The sequence below is a fragment of the Cibotium barometz genome, chromosome 24 (assembly GCF_041138505.1).
Source record: "Cibotium barometz isolate CiBa-2024 chromosome 24, ASM4113850v1, whole genome shotgun sequence".
Taxonomy (NCBI): Eukaryota; Viridiplantae; Streptophyta; class Polypodiopsida; order Cyatheales; family Cibotiaceae; genus Cibotium; species Cibotium barometz.
The window spans coordinates 31,215,621-31,234,520 of record NC_141069.1 but is presented as its reverse complement, the minus strand read 5'-3'; the positions used below and the strand labels follow the sequence as shown (position 1 = coordinate 31,234,520).

General features: G+C 45.6%; 1 long non-coding RNA gene across 1 annotated transcript; it reads left to right on the top strand.

The window, feature by feature from the left end:
* The first annotated feature begins 9,860 nt into the window (after positions 1-9,860).
* Positions 9,861-11,552, top strand: LOC147625177 (uncharacterized). Its single transcript, XR_015269030.1, has 2 exons — positions 9,861-11,104; positions 11,196-11,552. It is a non-coding gene; the product is annotated as an uncharacterized LOC147625177 (long non-coding RNA).
* The last annotated feature ends 7,348 nt before the right edge of the window (positions 11,553-18,900 follow it).

The following is an 18,900-nucleotide window of genomic DNA, read 5'->3' as shown; positions in this document are numbered from 1 at the left end:
ACCGCAAGGGGCGCCAAGCTTTGGGGCCAACAGGTGTCGCTGTGTTTTCAGATTTGGGCACTCTAGCTCCAATCTGTTTTGTTTTATCATCTAGACTACAAGTGGACGGGTGACTGCTAGTCTACCGCACTCTGGTTTTCTATCAGAGGCCGGTTTCAAGGTTCCGTTGCCGGGACCAATCATCGACTTTCTGAAGGGGGTGAGCTCGTGGTTGCTTTGAAGAAAGCCATCGCTGAAAATTCAGCAAACATGTCTGATACAGAGGATGAGTACTTCTATCATGAAGAAGAAGAGCAAGAGACTTCTCCTGAGAGAGATGTATCTGAGGATATTTTTGGAGGAGAACAGGCTGCAGATGTTGAGCCTTATGAGGATGTAACACAGCCAGAAGATGTGCATGGTAAAGAGGATGATAATGCTCGGTTCGAAGATCGTTTGGCTAGTGTTATGGATACTTTTATGCAGCTCACACAGAGTGAGAGATTTGCTGAATTTATGAGATCTCGCACAGAGCCCGAGAAAAAGAAGAAGAAGGTTCGTTCAAAGAATCTTCCTCAGGGTCATAGTGGTACCACTTCATAGGATCCATCTCTTGGACAGTTTCCGAATATGCAGCATGCTTTTGGTGCTAACCCACAGAGTTTCTTCTATGGACAGCCACCTATTCCTCAGCAGAACATGCATCCAGGTTATTTTGGTGGTGGCTCGGTGTTCCAATCCATGACTGGGGGTTATCCTCAGGGAGGCATGGGTATGTATGGGCCTTTTGGAGCCAATTTTCAGCCTGGCATGCAAGGGAATATGTATGGTGGTATGCAGTCCGGTATGCAAGGAAATATGTTTGGAAGCATGCAACCTGGGATGCAAGGCAATATGTTTGGTGGCATGCAGCCAGGTATGCATAATGGAATGTTTGGAAACATGGCTGGAATGTATGGTATGCCTGGCATGGGAATGGGAAATGTTGACCCAATGATGGGTATGAATGTTGGGGGCAGCAATCTTGCGAAACCACTTCCATATGATAATCTAACGCCTATGGGAAAGGCGAAGGATTACAAGGAAGGGGGAGCTGCAGTGAAGTTTGACACATTGAGTGGGGCCAAGGATAAATTGAAGGCACTTACCTTTTTACAGCAGTTTGATGTTGCTTTTTCTGGTGGGAATTACACAGAGTCCTCTAAGGTGAGGAAAGCTGCCACTTTTCTCAAGGGCAATGCTTTGCAGTGGTGGTCTACTCTTCTTTTGCAGGGCATAGCACCCACCACATGGGTTCAATTCAAACAGGTTTTCTCTTCCGTATGGCTCACATCTACATTTGAGGTGGATGTTATGACTGCTTGGCACAAGCTGGATGCTTCAAAGTATGATAGTTTGGAGGATTATAACAAGAAGTTTTGGGAAGCTCTACTCCCAGTAACTTCTTATCGCGCCGTGCCATTATCTGAGCAGGTAGAGAAGTATTGTTGTGGGTTGCCCAAGGAGGTACGAGATTATTGTATAAAGACAAGAGTAACGAACATGTCACAGATGATTGAAAATGCTATGACAGCTAATGCGTTACTCACAGGTGGTTCATCTGGGTTTAAAGGCAGTAAGAAATTGAGCAAGAAAGCTGAAAAATTTGGGCATGCTTCTCGTGATGCTAAAGGGTCTTCAGAGACAAAGTATAAGAAGTTGCCAATGCCCAAGAGGACTTCTGAGGAAAGACAGGCTTTGAGAGATGCTCAAAAGTGTTTTTACTGTACTGAAGAGGGGCATATGTCATTCAATTGTCCCAAAAGAAAGTCCCAAAAGGACCCTGACAATAAAGGAGAGCCCAAGCCAAAGAAACCAAAGCCTTCTGCAGGCTTAGTTCCTGATCTTGTGGGGGAGCAGCTAGGTGGTGAAGCTACAGAGTTGTGCAGGGCATGGGGCAAAGTGAGAGATCAGAATGCTTTGATCTTCTTTGACACAAGTGCTAGAGCCAACTTCATTTCACCAGATTTGGCTGGCCGATTGGGGATTTGCGCAGAGGAGATGGGGCCGTTACATGAGGCAAATATGGCTTGTCCAGGGTATGCAGAACCCGTTACTCCTATTATTGGGAAGCTTCGGCTTCATTTGCAGGGTTATGTGAACAGCGAGGAGTTCTTCATCATGCCTTTGGATGGCTGTGATGTTTTGTTGGGGATGCCATGGTGCCACAGGGTACATGCGGTGGTGGATACTTACAATAGGAAAATTACTCTGACTCATAGAGGAAAAGAGCATGTATTGGATGTAAAACTCAAAGGGGAATCTGTTCCTATTGTATCCGCTTCGGCGATTTCATCAGTAAAATGAAAAGGCATCTTTCCGTGTACTTGATTTATGTAAAGGATGCACAGGATGATGAGTCTAAGTCTAATTTATCTATGTTAGATAAGGACAGGACTGATTTCTTAAGTGGGTTTCAAGACTGTTTTTCCGAGTCATTGCCAGGAGAATTACCTCCTGAGAGGCCAGAAGATCATGCCATAGATCTGATTCCTGGTAGTACTCCACCGAATAGACCGCCGTACCGTGTTAGTGCAGTCCAACAGGAAGAGATTATGAGGCAGGTGCAGGAGCTTTTGAATAAAGGGTTGATACAGCCTAGCTCATCACCCTTTTGCTCACCTGTGCTCTTAGTGCAGAAGAAGGATGCTTCTTGGCGCATGTGTATTGATTACAGGGCGCTGAACAAGAATACCATCAAGAATCGATTCCCCATACCGAGGATCGATGACATCTTGGACCGCTTACAGGGCTCCACAGTTTTAAGTCGTATTGACTTGAAAAGCGGGTATCATCAGATACGCATTAGACCCGAGGATGTGCATAAGATAGCATTCCGAACCACGTTTGGATTGTATGAGTTCTTGGTTATGCCTTTTGGTTTGACAAATGCGCCTGCCACATTTAACAGAATGATGGACAGGATTTTCAGGCCTAATAGAGAGTTTGTGGGCACATTCTTTGATGATATGATTGTGCATTCACGAACTGAGGAAGAGCATAGAAGGCATTTGGCCATTGTGTTTGCAGAACTCAGAAACCATAGGTTGGTGGTTAATGGCAAGAAGAGTGAGTTTTTCTTGTAGGAGATACATTTCTTGGGGCATATTGTGTCTGGTCATGGAGTCCGTATGGATCCAGCCAAGGTAGAAGCAATACTTAATTGGCCAGCTTTGAGGACCGTGCATGATGTACGCAGTTTTCTAGGATTGTGTTCCTATTACAGGCGTTACATACGGCACTTTGCTGAAATTGCTTCACCTCTTCATGCTTTGACGAAGAAAGCAACTCCGTTTAGATGGGCTGCTCGGGAAATTACAGCATTCAAAAAGCTCAAAGAAAAGCTTACTTCGGACCCAGTATTGGTGTTACCGGACCTCCGAAAGGCTTTTGTTGTCCAGTGTGATGCATGTGGAAGTAGCATTGGTGGGTCCTTATGCAAGAGGGACATGTGATAGCCTATGAGAGTAGAGTTTTGCAAGATGCTGAGAAGCATTTACAGGTGTATGAGAAAGAGATGTTGGCTGTAATTCACGCTCTTTCTACATGGAAACACTACTTGCTTGGGGCTGATTTCACTGTACAGACAGATCATCAGACCTTGTGATATTTCCTCACGCAGACTAAGCTTTCAGAGAAGCATATGCGTTGGGCAAACTTTTTGTCAATGTTTCACTTCCAGATTGTGCATGTGGAAGGCAAAAAGAATGTAGTGGCAGATGCTTTGTCACGCAAGCCACAGGTCTCTGCAGTTTCACTTGCTTATCATCATGAGCTTGATGAAATGAAAGAGCAGTATGCCCATGATGAGGATTTTGAAAGGTTGTATGATCAGATGTCTGAGGGTCAGCGGCATGAGCATTATACTCTCAGAGATGGGTTTTTATTGATGCATGGCAGACTGTGTGTTACCAGGCCATTGCGACTCAAGGTTATGATTGAAAGTCATGCTCCACCGTATGCTGGTCATAGAGGTATTGACGCCACGGTCAAAGCAGTGGAGACTTTCTTTTATTGGCCAACCTTGAGAAGAGATGTTGATGCCTTTGTGAGGCAATGCATCGTATGTCAGAAGGTAAAGTTTGACCGTCAGAAGACACCAGGGTTATTATAGCCTTTACCTATTCCGGATAGACCTTGGGAGAGCATTGCCATGGATTTTGTATTTGATCTTCCACGGACACAAACGGGAAATGATGGCATCTGGACTATCATATGCAGGTGCAGTAAGCAGGCACATTTCATTCCTGTGAGGAAGACAATTAAAGTGGATCATATGGTGAAGTTGTTCATGGCGAACATCTTCAAGTATCATGGCTTGCCTACGTCTATCATTAGTGACCGTGATCCACGGATGACGAGTTTGTTTTGGAGAGGGTTGTTTGACAACATGGGTACAACTCTCAAGTTTTCATCGTCATTTCATCCACAGACAGATGGTCAGTCAGAAGAGGCTAACTCTACAGTGTTGGATCTTCTCAAGTGTTATGTGTCAGAGCACAAGCAACAATGGGAAAAGTATCTTCCTTTGGTGGAGTTTGCATATAACAACACTGTACATAGCTCGACAGGCAAGACGCCTTTTGAGATTGTAGAAGGAGGGAAGAAGGTTCCATCCATTTTGCATACAAAGGATAAGATCTTTGAGGCTGATCAGTATGTGGAGAGCTTGGATGAAGCTTATCGGAGAGTTAAGTTGGCCCTCCAGAAAACTCAGCAGAAGCAAAAGAAAGCCGCAGACCGTCACAGACGTGATTTACAGTTTGCATTGGGTGATTGGGTTCTTTTGCGCTTTGAAAAGGCTAGACTCAAGAAGATGAAGGGTAAAGAGCGCTTATTCCCTAAATTGAGCATGCGATATTATGGGCCTTTTCAGGTTTTGGAAAAGATGGTGAGGTAACCTATCGTTTGAAGTTACCAGATCACTGGAGGATTCACAATGCTTTTCACGTGAGTCTTCTTAGACCTTTCCGTGGGGATGTGCCTGAGGATGTATCAGATGAGGCTCAGCCGGAAGTTGAGGAACTTGATGAGGTTCTGATTCCAGAGCAGATACTGGCACATAAAGAAAGGAAGGTACGAGGTAAAGTTTCCCGTCGCTATCTTGTGAAGTTCAAGAACTATTCACCGATGGATGCGAAGTGGATGGAGGAAGGTGACTTAACAGACTCACCTCAGGTTTTGCAGCTTTATCTCGATGCCTTTGAGTTAGAGCCGACTCTTTATTGTGGCTCATTCAGGTTCAGTAGAGCATGGGTCTGGAGCATTACCTGATGCTCAAGAGGGGGATAGCACCTCCACTCCCTTGATAAAGACAGGCTCAGATGACATCTAGAGGTCGCTTGGTGCAGTTTTTTTTATCTCACCCGAAGGTACTGAGGCTGACAGTACATCTGTTTATGGGACTTCTATGATATATGTGTACTAGTCACATGAGATTTTTGTGGATATGTATGGTTCACAGTGGTATACAACTTGGACTATTACTATGCCATTGGTTTGCAGTGAATGTTGATACATGTGTATGGCTTAGAGAGATTGGGACGCTGATCTTGCCATATTGTATATTTCACTTTGCATATTTTGATGCATCACCAGAATGCAATTGAGGACGCTTGCCATTTTTCAAGAGGGGGGTATGTCATGGCCCTGTGAAAATGGAACAGCACAAGTGTGGGCATGGTGGTTGCAGAGTCAGAATATTTTATGATTCACATGGGGGGTGCCCGAACAGAGTTTAAGATGTGTGGACATCCCTAGGTGTGAAGGGGGGAACTAGAAACATTAAATTTTAATGTTTATAAAAGTTGCCCCTAGGCCTTGGTGGCCCTAGGGACTTTTATTAAAGTTTGGGGCCCTAGGGGTTATTATGGGGAGGAGAGTCACTCCACTTTTGGAGTAAGTGTTTCTCTCTCTTCTCTCTCTCTCTCTTCCCTTTTAGGAATCGTGGAGTTCTCAAGCGCATACACACAAGCGTGGAAAAAGCTGAGGAAGGAGGCGGCTGCTGTATCTGTGTGTTGCTGCTGATTTCTTCTGCATATCCAGCCGTACTACCCACGTGTGCAGCCCGTACTTCACTGTACGACTGCAAGTACTGTACTGTTGCTGTAATCTGCTGCAAGCGCTGTTTTCTCTGCTGGATTCTCTGCGCACAGGCCCTGTACAGGCTGTACCAGCAAGTACACAGCCAGTACAATACTGTACGACTGCCGTACAGTGTACGGACAGTCAGGTACAGCAAAAACTGCTGCAGGCGGCGCTTGACAGGTTGCTGGACAGTCCTGATTACACTGATTCAGGCTGGTACAAGAGTGGACAGCAGGCTGTGTGTGCAAGTACAACTCCTGACACGTATCCCGAGGTGGTACAGACGGGTACGGGGCTGTTTTTCAGATCTGTACTTCCAAAGACAGCATAGAGGTGAACACAAGGAGGAAGGTACAGGCAAGTACGTGCACATATGTGAAGTAGGGTTGTGGATACAAGTGCCTGCAAGTACAGATTGGTACCGGGGCTTCCTCCAGTGCTGTTTCACGAGCTGAATTTGGTAAGTTCTGTTTCTGTTCATCTATCTCTCTTTCTACTGCTTGATGTCTGTTGCAGATATGAGTTATCTGGCCCCTTGTGAGAGGAGGGGTATGGCAGATTGACAAGGGTTGAGACAGAGTTTGGACAGCACATGTATGTTTGAGCTGAGATGATGTATCATGCACTTGAGTTATGCCAGATGTATGCCCATGGCTGGCCTGCTTAGTGGTCTTGGCTGATCAGAGGGAGGCACAGTGTGTTATTGTGGAACACAGATCTGTGTGCATAGATTCTCTGTGCTAAGAGGGATTGTGGGCCGTCAGATTGGACATACAGGTGTAAACTCTTGGCTGATTTTTGTGTTGTACTCAGCCGTTCATATTATTATAATTGAATAAAGAAATACCGCAAGGGGCGGCCAACAGGTGTCGCTGTGTTTTCAGATTTGGGCACTCTAGCTCCAATCTGTTTTGTTTTATCATCTAGACTACAAGTGGACGGGTGACTGCTAGTCTAACCGCACTCTGGTTTTCTATCAGAGGCCGGTTTCAGGAAACAACCGTTTCCACCCCTAAAAACTTGTTTCCTTGTTTCCATTCCTCGAATGTTTTCGTTCCTATTTCTCGTTTCTGGTGACTATGAGCTCACCCCTCTTATTTTGAGCATTTGGAAGAAGCTTTTGTACTGGAGTTCTACAAGGCTCTCCTTAGCCGGCTGAGTGGTGGTGGCGAACCAGGTCTTGCTTGCCACCATGTGGTACATTACTTCTTGTTGGGCCTTCTCTTGAGCATGCATTGGTCAGGTACAACGGTTGATCTGGAACTTCTTGTGGGCTGGTAGTGATGGGAGGCTTGCCCGGGCCAAGGTGATCATTCAGCCACGACGCAGAGGGGGCCTAGGCATCATTGACCCCGCCATTCAGAGCCGCGCCTTGCTGGGCAAGTTGATTGTTAGAGGACTTCTTCTAGGTGGTGAGCCTTGGGAGGACTTCCTCTTGGCCCGGATTTCAGCCCGTACTCCGAGCTTGGGGGGCCTTGGCTGCAAAGCACTAGATGGATATTCACAGAGATGTGGGCCCGAGGATTTAGCCTAGCTTTTGAGGACAGATTTGCAACCAACCTACTCCAAGCTTGGGATCACCTTAGGCCGGCTCTTCAGCAGTTAGCTCCGGTAGCCTCGGAGGAGTGTCTTCAGCAGCCCCTGATCTGGAACCCCTTGATCTGTTGACCCAGTGGCCATATGTCGGGGGCCTGACCTCATGTATCATGGGGAGCGTTGGGCGTAGGACCTGCCAGGTCCCTTGGAGATTGCCTTGAATTCAGACAGCTTCCCCCGGAGGCTCATGAGAGAGGCATGGTTGGGATCTGGGGAAGAGACAGACTTAGCCTTGACATCGACTCTGCTATTCCCAAGGAGTTGCTGACCCCTATCCCAGACCCGACCCCCTCGAAGTGGCTAGGCGTGTTTACTAGGCATGATATTCTCTTGGCAGTCCATGGCGCATTTGAGAGCTGTGCTTTGCTCACTTTTTCTATTGGACCCCATGGCAGATTAGAGAGATCAATGGAGGACTTCAACCGCTGCACCTTACAGAGGGTGAGGGTGATCGGATCTCAGGCACATGAGTGGCCCACCGGCCAAGGTGGCCAAGGAGAGACTTTGGCAGTTATGGATTTAGGAGAGCCGGCTCCTCGCGCGCCTCCAGTGGGACCCGGGGAGTGGACTTGCCGTGATCTTGCTGACCAAGAGGAGACCCTGGATACCCCGTTCTTTGCATACACCACGCAGCTAGGCCGCAAGATTCAGATGCCCGAGGTTGAGGGCACCCTGGCAACAACAGTACACGGGCAGTCATAGGGCCTCTCACAGCGGTTTCTCTCAGATTTTTGGAAGAGGCTTTGGAACAGTTTCCGGCCTCGAAAGATCACCCTCTTTCTTTGGCTGTTGGCACATAGGAGCTTGGTGGTTGGCAGGTGGCGGTCGACCAGCAGCTTGTCCGAAGTGCGGCCACCCTTAGGAGTCTGAGTGACATTGTCTTTGGGATTGCCCGAAGGCTTAGCAAGTTTGGCAGCAGATTCTCCACATTTCACGATGCACAGGACCTCGACTCATATTATTTCATGGGCCATTGTCGCTTGGCCCACAGAGGCTGAGGTTATCATGGCTTATGAGGAGGAAGGTGGGGGGCTAGCCCTTTAGGTCTCTCAGATTCCCATTTCAGCAATACCTGTCCTAAACCCATCTTCTGATCATGGACTCCGGGTACGTGCCAGACTCCAGAGATGGGAGATTTGTGGCAGCATTGCAGCCTGGCACATATGGAGAGCTCATTGTAGGAGAAGCCATCGAGGGCACGCACACTCTGCCTACGGAGTCTATCAAGAGCATTTGGCTTGACATCATGCATACCCTCGCGGTTAGTGGGGGAAGCTGTAGGGTGGCTTTGACTGCATGCGGAAGCGGCGGGAAGCTTTCTTGAGGCTCTGGTGGCCTGGCTTTTTTCTCATAGATAGAGGCCCACTTGGCATTATAGACCACTTGTGTGGTTATTCCCTCTCCCTTTATGAGATAGCCTTCTCCTCATAGCATAGTTGTCAGGTACGATACCGTACGGTTCGTACGATACGATACCATACCGGAAAATACGGTACGGTATAATTTTTTTTCTTATCGTACGATAAAATACGGTGTTTTAAAAAAATACTTATAAACTTAGGTATTTCCAAGTCCAGATATGGAGTAATTTAGAACGGAGGGAAGCATCATAGTACAGAGGAAGCTCAAACAGCCATAGATAAGCAAAAGAAAGACCATTACCTACCAAAAAAAGTAAATTTTTTTGGCGAAAAAGCTTTTTTTGGGAAAAAAAATTTCTGAAAATTTTTTCCCTTGAAAAATCGTATGAATCTGTACGGTATGGTATGCCATCATACGCCGTACGGAAACAACCATGCCTCATAGAGTGGCCAGCCGGAGGAGAAGTGCATCTTTCTCCATGTTTTGATTCTTTGATCCCCGGCCTGTACATGCAGGCGAGTTCGTATCTAGCCCTTCGTGATTGTATTTAGCCCTTTGAGGCTGGTTTTTTGTTAACTAATAGAATGATCTTTTTCCCTGGAAAAAAAGAAAAAACGATCTTGGGGGATCTTACATATGACGTGCTGAATCAGCTCACACCACATATGCCACCCATTCCACACCCCATTTTTGCCATCCTCTTCAACTCTTACCACTGTTACTAGGATCTAAAGCTGCTTAATGGTCCGGCTGAGATCATGAGGATTTTCATGCGGGACACTTTGCACATGGAACTCTTTAATAGGGTCTTGTGTGAAGGCTTCCTCCCTTCTTGGACCCATAGTTACCAGAAACGAGAAATGGGAAATGGGAATGTTGGAGGAATGAAAACTGGGAAACGAGTTTTTAGGGGTGGAAATGGCCGTTTCCTGTGACAATATCAATTGGGAAACGAGAAATGGCCATGGAAACGGATGGGGTCCTAAAATGGAGAAACACGTTTCTAGGGACTGAAACGGCCGTTTCCTGTTACTATGCTTGGACCACCAACGTTTTTGTCCCCATTCTTGCAGAACTATTTAATAGGGTCTTGTGTGAAGGCTTCCTCCCTTCTTGAACCACCAACATTTTTGTCCCCATTCATAAACCAGGGCATTGTGGCCGAGCAGAGGGCATCTCTCAAGAGGCACGGGTGTGTAGGGTGTGCACCACCAGGTGGGTGGAGAGAAAGGAACACTAAGTTCAGATGCCCACTATACTACAAGATTTGTTAATATTCCACTATCGTTTTCGAGATCTTGTTGTGCATTATGAGGATCAAAGATGTGTGGCTTCACGTCCATCTCTAGGTCTTGCTGAGGCACCCAGCGAGATGTCTCTCAGACCTCCATCAGAGGCTTCTTTGAATTACATCGGCTGACCATAGAGGTTGTCACCCAGGCTTAACAGGAGCAGTGGGATCGGCGATCTCTTTTGAGTGCTAGATGCCCTCGACCCCCAGGGATCTGGACTCTCCACTTGTCAGCTGCAGATATCCTTCGACGGCCTAAAGAGCTCCCATTACATGAGGGAGATATCATCACCGCCTTACGCTTTATCTTAGAGGAGGATGGTATCATTGGATGACCCCAGTATATGCACCGGCGCCTTATATCAACCATGTGGCTATCTATATTGTATTCATTACACATGTTTTTAGCATTACCTTTCTTTTCCATTTTTTTCTATGACTCAGTATTTCTTATGGAGATGGTATTAGTGTTGCTCTTATAGACCCTTTGGGTCTTTTGAAGACGTTAATATAATTCTGTTTTCTTTCTTTGTCTCTCTCTGTCTGGGTGTGTGTTGGATGCGGGGAAATAGGAGATCTATGTAGATTTTCATACAATTAATGATGGCACATTCATATGATGCTGAGAACTCGTGTTTTGGAAAAGCCTCATTGAACTAACTTGTCATTGGTTTTGATATGCAGCTATCTTATCTTGACCAATCAGACCACCTATGAAATTATACGAAGGGGACGGTTACCTTATATGAGGTTCTTCTTATCTTCATTGATTGTTTTTGACTTTCTCTAGCTAGTCTAATTCTTGTTAAAACAACTCCACATGTAATTGCCTTGTGTACAGGAATGTACCGTACAATGTCAAACCTTTTAGCAAAGGCTATGTTCGAAACATTATTTCGTTTTGCTGTGGCTCACGGTCATTCTATTGTGTTGAAGAGATGCCGGACGAAGGCATTCTAGATGCAAGAGCACACAGTTCCCTTTGTGAGACTTTGTATTTCAACTGCTGCTGAGTATCGCACAGCAGACCCCATTCGTAAATTTTTTTGAAGAATGTCTCTTTGGTTTTTGTTCATTAGTGTTGGGTTCAAACTTACGAGAGGTAACCAGTGGGACAAACATCTTCCATGCTTTTGTTGTTAAGGAGAATTCAAATTGTGCACCCAAAATGGTGCCGTGGAGGCAATTTGCTTTGTAATGGTGGCTTGTGCAGTGAGCAGTTTATCATTTTTTTTTGTCTTAAGCATCTAAATTACAGCTGCAAAGTAATCTTGATATTTTACAACATGCTATTGCATGTAGTATACGAAGTCTTGCCATTATTGCTAACACCTAATGGATTCACGCTGAATAAGTATGATTAATTATGCACCAGGTTTACCCTGCTTGATACTGCATGCAAAATCCTTGCCAAAGCCATCGGTCCAATGCCTCCAACCTTTACCTAGTCACGTCAGTGAGAGAAGTGTCGGTCTTATACTCCTCTGCTCACTGTCAAGTACTCATACAGGACACATAGGTAACCACTTGTCCATTTCTCTAGCGAACCGGGTAATCACTTCTCCATCTCCCGGGTTCGCTGGGGTTACTCCCTGGCCCCTTATTTCTTCTTGTTTGTAACAAAGGCCATGAGCAACTTCGTAAGGGTGCAGGATATAGGTCTACAAGGCCTCAGACTTCCCATTGGCAGCTTGGAGGATCTCATGGATTCAGAGTTCACAGTTGACATGATAGCTCAGCGATCAAGAAGTTTTGCCTTGCCTTAGGTAAAAAAGCAATTCGCACACATCTTGCTGTAACGGGTGTGGCACCTCCCCCTCCCCGATTTAGGGACCAGTGGATGCTTTTCAGTGGATACCCAGGGGCACCTCAATGCACTATCTAGGGTGTTACGTGGGCACCTTGGAGTAGCAGATAGACCCCATTCTCTTGAGCGTTCAATAGAATCTCTTGCATCAGAGCACAACATGACTTTCACTGGCAGAACAGGTTGTGGTTGCCAATCAGGTCCTTCTAGCCACCATCACTTCATGTTGGTCCTAATCGTGCTCATGCATAGGGCAGATAAAATGGCTTATCCACAACTTCCTATGGGCATGGACACCACCAGGTCAAGGTTGCATGGAATGTCATCATTTAGCCCTCCATAAGGACGGACTGGGCATCATTGATCCCGTGATTCAAAGCAAGGCACTTTTCGGCGAACTATTGTCCATGGCCTCCAACCCTCGAGGACTTCCTTCTTTCCTGCATTGCCGACTGCACCCAACCTTGGTCCCTTGGCATCAAGTGGATATTCACTGAGGCTCCTCTTTGCAGCTAGACATGTCCTTCAAAAAAAAAAAAATGGAACCATCCTCCTGCAAGCTTGGGCCACCCTGCAGCCAGTGCTATTCCTTCATGTGACGGAGTGGTGGTTTTTTTGTTTCTTGGGGCATCATTGCATGGGCCATAGAGGTAGGGCAGCACTCCTCTTCGAGAAAGATGGTGAGGGAACATGCTCAGGCTCACACATCTTTGAGTTAATGCCAACGTCAGGGCCAAAATTCCAATGGTTCCATGGATCCCACTGACCCCCACCGATCCTGACGATGGAAGCTCGTCAACAGCATAGCAGCTTGGCACATTTGGTGAGCGTACCACAGAGAGACTATTGAGGGGTATGGTCACCCCTCTGCCAAAGACCTTTTGCTTTATCTTGACAAACATTATTCACATGCCCCGGGGACGCTGGGAACACCTACAAGGTGATTCAAAGATTATGTAGTTGCGACATGTAGCCTTCCTAAACAATTGGAGCCTAGGTTCCTTTCACACCTGAAGCGACAATGGTCGTATGTACACCTCTTCTCTGTGGATGTAGTCCCTCCCTTCGAGAGAACCATGGAGGGAGTCCCCCTCCCACCTTAGTATTTTGCATATACCACGGAGAGCTTATATATTGATATTTCTTGGACTTCCCACCAATTGGTGAGCACGGCCCGATCGGTTCACACGAAATTGCCCATATGTATCATAGTTGTATCACATCAAAAGAACTGCATAAAAAGAAAACCCATGAATGGTGCTCATCAATTTTAGTGTTCATGCTAATACATAAAAATGGTTTTCTTTTTTTTCACCACTCTCGTCCATGCAACAACCAGTGCCCGGCTGCTAGTAGCCCAAAACCCTTGTGTCCCTACATAGTTAACCCCCAGCAACCCTAGTCGACTCTGGCAATTCAACCCAAACAAATCACTCAAATCACTGTCAACGGTGTGTGGAGCCTTTCATTTAGGTCTTTAGCTCCTCAATTACTCGAGCTAGCGCAGGTTGTTTAGCACCTCATCCCCCTTTTTTCGTCGCTGTTTAGGCGGGATCACAGCGGATGAGCATGCGGCGGTGACCATGTTCATCCTTCGTAAGCCGGAGAGCTCATCAGAGGTGTGGCCGTGCAGGAGCTAAGGCATCGTTTTGCTTTGGGTCAGGCGCAGAAATCAGGAAGGTCTTTCCAGATCGACCTCAAGAACAAACCTTTAGTTTATAACTTCACACATAGATGCGGAAGCCCTTGTAGGATTCCACTTTATTGACATTGTAGTATACTAGCCTTTTCTTTAGCTTTAAGCAAGGTGGGTGAGAATAAAGCATGCATTGTTGTTATTTGAATGTGGGAGAAAGACACAAAGGAGTCTTGGGACCAAGAAAGAGATAGAGATCCTTGGAAAGGTGCAACCACACTTGAATTCAAATCAAGCTTGTGAGTATTGGAGGGGTCATCTCCATTGTTTTGGGTGCTTCCCTGTTGCTCTTGCACCTTTGCAAGACCTCCCCCAGCCTGGGAAAATTTCCCATATTTTTATGGATTTTTTTCACATTTTTTGGTACCTTTTCTAGCATGTTCCACATTATGCCCTAGTTTATGCTGGCCAACTAGGCTCTCTAGGTGCTATATAAGTATGGGTTTTGCTCTCAATTGGATTATCTCATTTTTTTGCATATTCTGGGATATTGCCTACTCCAGCTTTGTAACCATCTTTTGGTGTATACGATCTTCCTTCAGTTCCTGCACATCATGTATTTTTGTGAACTTTAATTCTCTTTCATTGTTTAGGCACTTTGTCATGGTAACAGAGGGGGTTCAGGACTAAGGATTTGTTGGACAACACCTATACTACTTCTCAGAGGAGGTGGGTTGTGTTGTGTTTTTTGCATGGTCAGCCTACAAGCTGCGTTTTTCTCCAGAGAGTTGTAGATTGTTGCATTTTCAGCCTGGGAAACCTACAAAGGGCTGCGTTTTCTTATGGATACCCCCTCTAGTTGGCAGAAAGTCCCTATCTTGGACTAACTAGAATGTTAGGTTCTAGTTACCACACCCACCCAACCTTCATTGGGCATCGGGAGGGACTCTTGTTTTCACCCCTCTACTTTTACCTCAGCTTATGCTTTGGCTAGTGGTGGTTGGTTTTTGACTGTGTTCTCATCTACAGGCATATTTTTGTTGAATTAACAATCTCTTCTACCTTTTCCCACCCATTCCCTCCCTCCCGCTTCTAAACCCTCTCTCTTTCCTGCCTTCTTAGATCTGCAGGCTGTGTTTTCTTACGCTTTAGAGGAGAAGTTTTCACGCAGAGGATGGCTTTAAATACTTTCACCATTCCCTAGTTGGAGGACTCCAAATTTAATGACTCGAATTATCCCCAGTGGAAGGATGATCTTTAACCTTCTGGTGGGTCTTGATCTTTGGTGTTTCATTCTACTCCAAAGCCCGACCCCTCAACTAACTCGCACCCATTTTCAGAGGAACACTTACAACCGCAAGCTTCATTTAAAAGCCCAACTCAATGAGTTGAAGATTATTGAGACGGACGATGTCATGGCCAAAGTGCAAGAACTCAGGAAGATCCATCAACAATAAGCCATCTTGGGCATCCAAATCCCCGATGATGACTTTGTCATTGAGTTACAAGGTAAACTTCCTCCGTCTTATCAATCCTTTAAGGATACCACTGCATTTTGCCCTCTTCTTCCCCCAGTGGATGCAGTGATTGGCGTGCTTCAGGACAAGCTAGATCTCATGAAGATCTTTGACTCTTCTCCTACTGAGTCATCTTTTTCAACCAAAGGGAAAGCCCAAGTGGCAACCCAAAGGAGGTAATAAAAACGACGGCAAATCCAAGGAGGAGTCTATTGAAGGCTCCAAGGGTAAAGGTAAGGAAAAGAAAAGGGAAAATCTACGGAGAGGAAATGCCACTATTGTGGCAAGGCTGGTCATCTTTGGCCCGATTGCTTCAAGAAGAAGAGAGATGAGGAGAGAAAGTCAAAATATAAGTCCAATGACAAAGAATCCAAACCCAAAGACAAAGATGTGGCCTTTGTTCTAGTCGAAGAGTGCACCTCATCCACTGAGGCGCGGACTACTACCTCTCTTGAGGATTGGATTGTGGATTCCTGAGCTACTTCTCACATGACTAACAACAAGGATATCTTGGAGTACTCTCACTCTGTCACTATGCAGGTTTTGACTTGCTAACAATCAACCTGATTATGGGTAATATTCCTCTAGTTACTCCCTCAGGGAGGCTCCAATATCTGGAGAATGTCCTTTGTATTCCAAAGTTATCCAAAACTTTCTCTCTATCTCTAAGATAGCCTAGAAAGGCTATGGCTTATACTTCGATGATCAAGTTTTGGAGATCATTCACAGAGATACTCATAGGATTATCCCTCGGGGCATACAAGAGGGTGGTCTTTACAAGATCACCAGTTTTCAGGAGGAACCAAATCTTGATCACTCTCATCTTTCTAGCCTCATCAGGCTCTTCTCATAGAGGAGGATACTACTCTTTGGCAAGCCCGTTATGGGCATCTTCCTTTCTCTTCACTAGAGCTTCTTGTCTCCCACCAAATGGTGGAAGGCTTTCCTCGACTACCTCAGACGTGTGGCATTTGATCAGCTTGTCTTCAAGGCAAGCAATATTGGGATTCATTTCCACAGGAGGTCTCTTTCAGGGCTTCCACCGCTCTTCAACTTGTCCATATGGGTTTGAGCGGACCTATAACTACGGTCACACCTGTAGCAGCCATATATTTTTCCTTATTGGTGGATGATTTTTCTAAAAATCTCAGACATTTACAAAGTTAAAAGAATGGGTTGCTATGGTGGAGGCTGACATTAGCCTCAAAGTCGTCAAAGTGCACTCTGACAATGGTGGTGAGTTTGCTTCTCGAGCATTCACTGACTTTTGTACTTCCCACGGCATACAGAGACAATTTTCTACTCCTCACACTCCTCAACAGAATGGGGTAGAAGAACGGAAGAACAATACCATGGTTGAGAGGGCTCGATCTCTTCTTTCTCATTCTCAGCTTCCTTAAAAGTTTTGGGCTGAAGTAGTTAACACTGCTGTGTACATCATCAACCGTTCCCCCACAAAGGCGGTCTATGAGAAGACTCTAGAGGAGGCATATTCTGGGAGAAAGCCATCAGTTTCTCATTTCCATGTTTTTGGATGTGATGCACATGTTCATGTTCCCGATTCTCATCAGATGAAGTTTGACCCCAAATCCACCAAAATGATCTTCGTCAGGGCTACAACAAACACTCCAAAGCCTTCCGGCTTTGGGATCCCAACAAAGAGAAAGTTATTCAGGACATGCACTTTGATGAAACCCCGGAGACTTTTAGATCCCTAGAATCACTAGAAGCTTCATCAACTCCTTGGTTCCACCCTCACCATTGGTTCTTACTTCTCCTCAACCTCCATCGAGTACCTCTCTCCCTCCACATGGCTTCACTCTACATTGCGGGATTCTCAAGTCCCTTCTTCAACCATTTACCAGTATGGGATTTCTCCATCCAGATTGAGGAGATCTACCAGATTACAACCTCATGGTGTTGGCATGCTTACAGTTAATTTTGCATGGAAGACTTCCTTGATGCATCATGCAAAGCCTTGTACACCAGAGGAGGCCTTAAACATTCCAGAGTGGCGGCTTGCGATGGAGGCGAAAATGGATGCAACCAATAGAAATCACCCATGGGAACTTGTTCCTTGCCCTTCTCATAGGAAGGAGGTTGGTGTCAAATGGACTTATAAAGTGAACATTCTTGCCAATGGTTCACTCGACAAATATAAAGCCCACTTGGTGGCTAAGTGCTATGCCCAGAAGGAAGGTGAGGACTTCTGCTCCAACCATGAGGTATACCACTATTCGCACTATTCTTGCCATTGGTTCTCACTTCTCTTGGCCCATCTTTTAGATGGATGTCAAATCTGCCTTTCTCAACGGGGACCTTCAGGACCGTTGCTCATTATCTTTCCCTATGGACCCAAATCAGAAGTTGAGTAAAAACGATGATTCTCCACCCTATCATGATCCTACTTAGTACATAGAGCTTGTCAGCTTGCTAATTCATCTCACCATTACTAGGTTTGATCTTGCTAACAACGTTAGTGTCCTAAGTCAGTTTCTTTCAACATTGCATACTTCTAATTGGCAGGCTACTATTCGTGTTCTCAGATACATACATGACACCTTGACACATGGGATTTCATATGGCTCTAGTCTTGATTTGGTTGGATATTCAGATTCCGACTAGGCAGGTGATCTAGATACCTGGAGGTCTACTATGGGCTATTGTTATTAACTTGGTACCGGACTTATTTCTTGGCAAACGAAGAAGCAGCCTACAGTTGTCAGTTCTTCAATAGAAGTAGAGTATCGTACTTACCTTGAAACAGTCAAAGAGCTTCTATGGCTTCCTTAGCTGCTTGATCATCTTCATGTCCCTCCTCCTCCGATGCCTACTATTTTCTACTTTGACAGTCAGAGTACCATGGCTCTTGCATGGAACCTAGTCTTCCATTTGAAGTCAAGCACATTGCCGTTCATTATCATATGGTGACTATTTGGCGCTCAGTACCTTAACACTGGAGTACTATCCTACCAGGGACAATGTGGTGGACATCTTCACCAAGGCGCTTTCCAGACCAACTTTGGATCACTTACTTCCACATGTTAGTATCGGTCCTCTTCAGTGGAGTTGAAGAGGAGGTGTTTGAGGGGTCATCTCCACTATTCTGGGTGCTTCCTTGCTATTCTTGCACCTATGCAAGACCTCCCCCTCGGAAATTTTCCCATATTTTTTTTGGGATTTTTCCACATTTTTTGGCAGCTTTTACTGGCATTGGCATGTTTCACATTAGGCCCCAGACAACCTGCTTTATGCTGGCCAACTGGCCTCTCTAGGTACTAGATAAGAATGGGCTTTGCCCTTAGTTGGATTATCTCTTTTTTTTTTGCATATTCTAGGATATTGGTTGCACCTATGGTGTGCCTCGTGCTACCTACTCCAGCTTTGTAACCACCTTTTGGTGTATATGATCTTCCTTCAATTCCTGTGCATCTTGTATTTGTGAACTTCAGTTCTCTTTCATTGTTTGTTGGCACTTTGTTAGTGAGCAAGAAGCGCCCACAACATTCTGAGTTGTGTACTATACTATCAACAGGCTTAAGTGTACAAGCCCTTTGTTTAATATGTTATAGATTTTTGTAACACT